This window comes from Ochlerotatus camptorhynchus, unplaced genomic scaffold (assembly GCF_037179485.1).
Source record: "Ochlerotatus camptorhynchus isolate MF236.1 unplaced genomic scaffold, CSIRO-AGI_Acam_v1.1 ptg000338l, whole genome shotgun sequence".
NCBI classification, from domain to species: Eukaryota; Metazoa; Arthropoda; class Insecta; order Diptera; family Culicidae; genus Ochlerotatus; species Ochlerotatus camptorhynchus.
This window is the reverse complement of record NW_027040826.1, coordinates 250,591-259,649: the sequence shown is the minus strand read 5'-3', so window position 1 is coordinate 259,649 and position 9,059 is coordinate 250,591.

The following is a 9,059-nucleotide window of genomic DNA, read 5'->3' as shown; positions in this document are numbered from 1 at the left end:
TTTCACACGTTAAAACTGTCTTTTGAACGGTTATCCAGTGATTTTTTTTTTATGAATTGACAAATTATGTATCTTGACGAAGTTATTTTAACGGATTACTTTGTATGGATAGCTGTTATAACGACTTTTTAATAATTATTGTAGCACTGCAAAAACTATTTTGTTCGCCACGATGGTGATGATGGATTTTTGATATATGATTTAATAGTAGTAGTAAAAAAAATTAGTAGTCTACAAAGGTTTGAGCCTCGCGCGCGTATTACGGATATAGAGGACTGAATTTAACATTTGATAAAAGAAATGCAATTTTCAAGCTTATTTGGAAGATACCTTGAGTTAGTAGTAAGTTTTCTGGCAAATGTTGGGGGTTCGTGAGCATTCCTGACATTGCTGAAAATTATGATAGCATCAGATTGCGGGGTTACTAGTGTAATAGGATGCTTTGTTGATTGTTCATTAACTCTTGATTGCTTGTAATACTTATGAATATTTTAGGTGGACAAAAAGGCGAACTAAGAGGTGGACGCCTGAGCTTTTCAACATTTATATCGCTGTGAAGCAACTGTAAACTCTAGAGGGAATTTATATCTGTAACTGAAACCAGTTCGATTTTGTTTGCCAACCTGGTTAAAATGTCATATTTAATTATCTTAAAGATAAATCGTCCAGCTCAAACCTTTGTAGGGGTAAGAGGTGGGACCATCATCATCATCATCATATATTATTTCCCGTAGGTACAAAAAAGGTACGATGTAGGTACGACCACAAGCCTGTCTGTAGTACGAGCCTGTCAAGCAATACGACATATCATTTTTAATATGGATCCAACAGACATTAGTAAAGCAGAAGCATTCGACGAAATGGTAATAAAATTAAAAATAAGTTTAATTCATCTCCTGATGATAGAAATGAGCAGATAAAAGTTTTATCAGTGTTACCGCACTCTTGGGCAATAAATAAAATCGTAGAAGAGTTCAATGCACCGGTATATATATGGTATGACAAATTAAAACAATAGTGAAAGATCAAGGTATTCTTTGTACCACTAGTGCACGAAGTAGACACGTAACTAGTGAATTAGACAAAAAATCCGAAATGGCCTAAAAGAACGGGTTCAGAAGCGACTTCTTATGATGTCTCTCAAAGAGGCATATATAATATTTGAAGAAACGTATGCGAGTATTAAAATTGGCTTCACCTTATTTACAACGTTGAGACCTAAACATTGTAAGCTACTTGATAGTAAAGGTACTCATAATGTATGTGTGTGCACAATCCACGAAAATGTAAAATTAATGCTAAATAGCTTAGGAATCGTATCCCAGGAAGAAATAATGGATAAACTGCTTTGTAATTTTTCTATTAGGACGACAGAGTGTTATTTTCGAGCATGCAAGAAATGTGCCACCAATGAAGAAGTTGCCGACGAACTTGCTGCACTTTTAAAAGAAAGTGGTAAAGATGATGTAATTTTTCAACAGTGGCTAACTACGGATCGTTGTAACTTGGAGAACATTATGAAACCTGCAGATGAGTTTGCCACGTACTTCGTAGATAAAATTAATAAGTTAATCACTCATGACTTTATTTGTAAAGAACAGTCTTTATTTCTACGGAACAAAAAAGATTCTCTAAAAGAAGATAAATTAATTGTAATTTGCGATTTCTCTGAGAACTATTCATTTCTTATTCATAACGCTGCTCAGGGTTACCATTGGAATAACGCTCAGGCAACTATTCACCCTTTTGTGGTTTGTTATATGAAGGAGAGTAAAATAGAAAACGTTAGTTTTATAATAATATAAGAGGTATTGGCCCATGATACAATAGCAGTTCAATTGTTCATTTCAAAACTGATAGAATTCTTGAAACTATCAATAGATTTCTCCAAAATTACATATGTCAGCTGCTCAGTATAAGAACAGAACATTTTTTTGCCAGTCTATATTTTTTTCCTTAATTTTTTTTTCCGTCGATCTTGTTTTCCGTGCTGAGCGCCAATGCTACCGACGCCAGGGAAGCAGCTACCACACCTGGACCCTACCTATCAACCCATCAACTCATGGACCGGGGACCTACGGCTTTACTACCCTTCCCATGATTAGAGATGTTATGCCTCAGAACATCCCGGTGGCGCCGACTGGGATTGAACCCAGGCCTGCTGGGGTGAGAGGTAATCACGCTTACCACTACACCACCGGCGCCGCTGTTTTGCCAGTCTATGTAACTTATATGCAATTTCAAATCAATGTACACATTGGAAGCAGATTGGCATTTCTTTGCAACGTATCATAGCAAAGGTCCCTGTGATGCTATTGGCGGGACTTTAAAACGAATGGCAAAAAGAGCAAGCCTTGCCTAAGAATACGGAAATACTATTACAACCCCACGAAAGCTCTATGACTGTTATGGCAGTTAAACAAACAGAGAAAAGAATCGCAAAATTGAATTTCTGTTATATATATACGCATATTATATATGAGCAATACGAAAAAATGTCAGAAGAACTAGAAAATTTGTTTCACCACGCAAAGACGATATCTGGTACACAAAAATTTCACAGTTTTCAGCCTATTGCAACTAAAAATATTCTAATTCAACGAAGCATAAAAAAAATTACTTTGTTTGACAATGTTAAGAAATAATGTATATAAGTTATTCTCTAAATAAGATAAAATAAAAATTTATGAATTAAGGACACCATTTGTTCATACCCTGCCAATTAATTTTTTTTTTTCCTTTGGTTTGTTTTTTTCCGTTGATCTTGTTTTCCGTGCTAAGCACCAATGCTACCGACGTGCCAGGAAGGCAGCTCCCACACCTGGACCCTACCTATCGACCCATCAACTCATGAACCAGGGACCAACGGCTTTACTTCCCATCGAAATGAAGGCGTGATCAGAGATGTTATGCCTCAGAACATCCCGGCGGCGCTGACTGGGATTGATCCCAGGCCTGCTGGGTGAGAAGTAATCACGCTTACCACTACACCACCGGCTCCGCCACTCTGCCAATTACACATAACATTAAAATTAAACTTTCTATATCATTCACATTAGGATTGAATACGTCTTCAATTTCTTTTTTGGTGTACCTTTCATTTGGAGCTTGTTGAGTGAAAACCGGTTGAATGGTAGGTTTCACATGAGTCTCAACATTTCAACATTTTTCATGTCTACACTAAAAAAAATCATTGATTTTATTCAGTGTGGACACGAAACTTTTTTTTGTTAAATAACTTTTTTTTAAAGTGCCCATCTTGAAATATATGAACGAGTTATAGATAAATGGTCTGCCTATCTGTAGAAAAAATTTCCGATTTTTAAAAAATGGCATTTTTGAGAAATCTTTATTCCAAATTTTAAACATTTTTTCCTCAGTGTAGCAGTAATTTTCTTTAATGTTTTGGTATTTTAGTATGCAAGCTCACTTATTTATCTACAAATCATCCTTTGGCAACATTTTTCTAGGACTTGACATTATTGAGTTATAGTTTTTGAAGAAAGTATTATTTAAAAAAAATCCTTTCTTTTTAAATGTTATTCTAGCGTCTAAAAAAAAATAGCATGCAAAGTTGCTTAAGGTAGACGAGATCTACACACCCACAAAGTTTCATTGAAATCTGAGAGGGTGCTGTCAATTCCTTTGTCGAGTTAGTGTGAAATTCGTTAATGACCAGGAACAGAGCTGAAAATCTCGACAGTACACGGTGATCTTGACTAGGTATTCCGCTTTGGTCTCTCATTTGAGCTAACAGTGATCGTGAAGGCAAACTATGTCAATTGTCAATGAAAATGCTGTCAGTGACGAACATGTGTAGATTTTTTTTATTAACTAAATTTGTAACGAAATTAAATGACTTGAGCAACACAATTACATGGAGCCGTTAAAGTGAACAAGCATCTACGTACTGAACTGCTTGGATAACAATAATGTGACACAGAATGCACAAAATTACACATTGTGTTACCAGGCTAATCTTAGTCATTAGCGGCGCCGGTTGTGTAGTGGTAAGCGTGATAACCTCTCACCCCAGCAGGCCTGGGTTCACTCCCAGTCGGCGCCGCCGGGAGGTTCTGAGGCATAACATCTCTGATCACGGGGGAGTGAGGGAAGTAAAGCCGCTGGTCCCCGGTTCATGAGTTGATTGATGGGCCGATAGGTAGGGTCCGGGTGTGGGAGCTGCCTCCTTGGCAGCGATAGCATTGGTGCTCAGCATGGAAAACAAATCAGGGAAAAAAATCTTTGTCATTGTCGAAAAAATGAATGAGATTTTCACGAAGGTATTTTTAAGGATCAAGTCTGTCAGTGACTATGCGAAAACATTTGATCAATATCGCGCGAAAGTCTTTCTATGACAATGACAAATCTCAGCACTGCCAGGAACTCAATTATTACTTGATTATGACTAGACAATTTTTGAAGTGATTGACATTCATGCATGTAAACTTCATTTTCACGTAAACGTTAAACATTTCACGTAAACACTTTCCTTACTTCAATTTTGGTTACTTCATCATAGCAGCAACAAGTTGTTTGTGGAAAAATGAATTCACAATTTCCTTCATTCACTGAATGAGCTAGAAAGAGGCAGACATTTGCCGCTATACTTTAGCACAGTTTGTATCACTCAGCTCACTAGGGCATCCCGTTCTAGCAATTCAAAAATGGATCATGCGTAGAAAGGCTTTACAACTCACAGCATTGAAACCCGTATCATACCTACTTGCTAGTGTTCCCGCTTACGGTGTCGATGACGGATGTAAAATGTTTCTTCTCTGCATGATTCGATTTGTGTGAGCATACCAAATTTATCACGTTCGATGCAGAAGTTACTACGACCAGCACTTAGATTTGTTTTGTTTTGGTAGCGCTATAATCAAAGTAAATTGGTTGAAACTTTTCAGATGTCTAAGTTAGAAAATAACAGAAAAGAGAGTTATTCCTCCATTTCAAATTATACATCTATCGCTCTCGATTGCTTCAATTGTTACAACTTCCTCGTGGGAAATTTGAGTTATTTCCTCAGAGATGTAGCATGATTGATATGGTTGAATGGTGACAACTTTTCTGTACAATTCAACGCTGGAAAAATGAACTTGATTTATGGAGATGGTAGTTTCTCTGCAACGCGAGTCATTACTTACTGCTAGAGTCGGTGTATAATGAGTCACGCCAAGAGAAAAAAACAGTTGAACTCGCATCACGGTTTTTGAAAGATTCTCTTTCTTTTAACTTGGCAACAGAGGACTTCTACATCAACTTCAAATGACTTCTAGCGAAAAAAATAATAGCGGCTGTAGTAAATCATTATATCAGTGATTTTGTCAAATTATCTTAACAAAAAATAGTGGAAATTCTCATTACTGATCATTACCAAACGTATCCCATGACAATTGAATGCTCACTGCGTGTTTATTATCATTTCTTCGAATATATTTTATATTTTATTGCAATAACTTTCGTTGACGTTTCATAGCATCGTAATGTTTGTTTACATTGCACGATACGTAGCTGGTTTGACAGTTCGATAGGTAGACTTGGCTTCACTCTTGGCGTGACTCATTATACACCGACTCTACTTACTGGATATACCTAATCCCTCAGATAGCCTAGGAATTTAAGACACAGTATTGCCGAGCCAGAGGTGGCGGGTTCAATGGTCACATAGAGTAAAGACTTAGACGCAAATATGTTGTAAACAAATGTTTCCTTATAAAACCGTTACAAAATTTGTTTTATTAAAAAAAAAGTTTTTCGTTGTCGTTCATTAAAAGTTAACAATGGAAAACATTCTTTAAGGGGCTGATATATCATCTTCGCACTTAGAAAAATTCATTTAAATTTAGGTGCTCTGATAGTGACATATACGAGCGTCAATTTTGACATAAATTTGAGTCATATCAGACGTGAAATATAGCTCAATCAAACGTACTTTTCGTCGAGCTACGAACTTTTCAGTCTCGGAGCACTTGATTTTACATGACATGTTTGTTTACGTCTCAGCTTTTATGTCAAAGATGGATTCCGTCACGTGTAAGATTAAGTATTTCTAATAGCGAATTCGTTTATTATTCAGTTCCAACCTGGATCGGGTATCAAGATTGGGTCTGCTTGTTTTCTGACAAACGTCAGTTTGCTCGTTTGTTTTTAAAACCTAGCTCAGGTTGAGGTTCGCACTGACAAAAAGTTCGGTTTCGCACTGGGTTGGAACTGGTTCCAACCCCGATAATAAACGAATTCGCTATAAGTGTGTAAATAAGCGGCGGTGGTGGTGTAGTGGTAAGCGTGATTACCTCTCACCCCAGCAGGCCTGGGTTCAATCCCAGTCGGCGCCGCCGGGATGTTCTGAGGCATAACATCTCTGATCACGTCTTCCTTCGGAAAGGAAGTAAAATCCGTTGGTCCCTGGTTCATGAGTTGATAGGTCGATGGTAGGGTCCAGGGGGTGGGAGCTGCCTCCCTCGCGTCGTTAGCATTGATGCTCAGCACGGAAAACAAATCAAAGGAAAAAAATAAGTTTGTAAATAATACTGACAAAAATCGGTGAAATTCACTTACATTGTGAGTAAACCGACGTAACCCAAATATTGGTAATTGAACATTACTCATATTTGGGTGAAAATGTAAACATTGTCAAAACCGTCAAATTTCGCTTCGTGTGCGTGTGCGACCCAGTGTAAATCATCCGTCATGTTTGTTTTTGACCTTCCCGGAATTCAATCGACTTAAATTCAATAATCAAATTGTCGTAGGTAATTCGAAAGTATCTTGGTGGAAATAATTCTAAATTATTTGAAGGAGAAGGAAGCTGAAGGAAAAAAATCTTTACTAGCCGTGTCCTCATCCGGCGTTTTCATTGCCGGCTGGTTAGTAATTTTAAAGATGTAATAGTAATTCAAGGTATTTTTTTTTTCAATTTTCCGTTTTAAGGTTCAGCGCTGATCCGTGAGACTCCCTTTGATAGGTAAGTTTTATGCATGATAGTTGATTGACCGATATTTGCATTATTTTTTCCACTAGTTATTTTAACAACATATGCTAAACGTTCAAATCCTCCTGCATAGAACAGAAATTAAAAATTGAAAAACTGAAGACCCAACTTAATGCGGAATTATTTAATAAATTAAAAGGTGAGTGAAATATGTAAAGCATTGGTTTTAGAAGATTGGATTTAAGTGTTTTTTTAAACAATCGATTCAAATTTTCGTTATAAATCACATTAGTGTCCAGTACAGATAGTGCAGTCGTAGCTGGAAAGCTGCTGCCTATTTCCGGGGATAAATTTTATCGAAGAGAAGAAAATGTCTTACATTAGGTGCTGATGTACCGATTTTTGAAAAATATGGCTTTTCTTGATGGTTTCATGAATGTCTCAAATCAACAACACCATTTGGCAGGAGAAACCCGGTGGTCCGGTGGATAGATTGGTTTTCGTGGGCATGCCTTGAATTCCTAAAAAAAAAACAAGAGAAGTCATTGTTTACATTAGCTGTTACACCCTAAGTTCTATCTAGATTTTTATTTTGAGTCATTACAAATTGAACTTACTGAAATTGACTCAAACGTGTTCTCTCATCATAATGTTGGGAAGTCGATTCATTTGGTTATCAGTTTCACTTGAAAAGTTTTGATGTTCCCTGCAATGAAGGATAATCAAAAAGTATTTCATATTTTGATTTCTTTCGGCGATTGCAAGTCTACAAGATCTGACATTGACTGACAATTGTCGAACTCTGTTAGGAACAGAGATCATAAATGTGTCATTCATTAATTATACTATTATGGCCTGAAAATGTATCATATTTTAATTTGAATTCTATTTTATTATGCACACTTTCACAGCCTACAAAATGAGGAATGGCACTCCCACATTATTTTAGCTGAAATGAGTATTTGCAACCTTGCTCCCACTTAACCTAGTTAGCAAATTAGTGGTGTAGTCAATCCGGAGATGTCGGTTTCGTTACCCATCCGAACGAGGATCTGTTCGGATGGAATATTTACATTGAGCTTTCCATAGAATTGCATGCAGGCATATAAAGCGTTCAATTAACAATTATTCTACGGAACAGACAAAAACCCGATTGGACTTTTGGTTCAATCTGGTATATACAAGGTGTGGAGATCTAGCACTGACGTATGTGTTGGTAGAGGGAAAAATGTAAACTTTGCGGGAGACCATCGTGACGACGTCATAGCACTCGAAAGGAAATTTGCAAAATAAGAAGTGAAACAAATCCTAGCTATTTTTGCATGATGATTTTGATTGATTGTATTCTTTTGTAAAGTCACCGCGAAATATTAGCTGGTAATTTTTATTTTATGATAACTCCTTACTTGAAAACAGGCGAAAACTCACAAACTCATATGCAAGCGCCGATCGAAACAAACGCTATGACGTCACTACAAGGGTGATTTAGTGAACGAAAGAAACGAATCGTGCGAAGCGGAATGAAAGCCGAGTGAAAAACGAAGTACACCAATACATTCAGGCCTACAATTCCACACCTTGTATAGACCAGGTTGCTTTTGGTTGCCAGTCAGAACGCTAAGACCTGTGAGAAATTCGAGTTATATGAGTGTGGATTCACTTGAAAAATGGTCAATTCCTGAAAGTGGAACAATAGAATTTTTTGTAATTATATACAATCATGAGCATAGATTAAATATGTCAGAGTTGGTTGGAAATGCAATCTAATATGAAGCTTTAGTGTGATAATTTATTAGCTAGAGAATGATCTTAGGAAGAGGGTAGATAAATAGTTCCGTTAGAGTACGGAAGTATGAAAATTGAATATAAGTTGAAAATGAGCGAAGGGCCATTAATGCGACAGTAAAAAGTCAAACGCACACCTTTTGCCTAACCCGTACGATGTACGCGGAGATTTGAAGTATGTCTTCAAATCTACAGGCAAAAACTGTGCGTCCGCCTTTGCTCATTATTGTCTGCCGCTGTGGAATAGTTCTAGCGACGTTTAATCACTACCTAAAGCCCCACGTTGCGAGAGCATTTCCAGTCGATGGTGTCTTCTTATTTCCTTTATTTAACGTCGGTC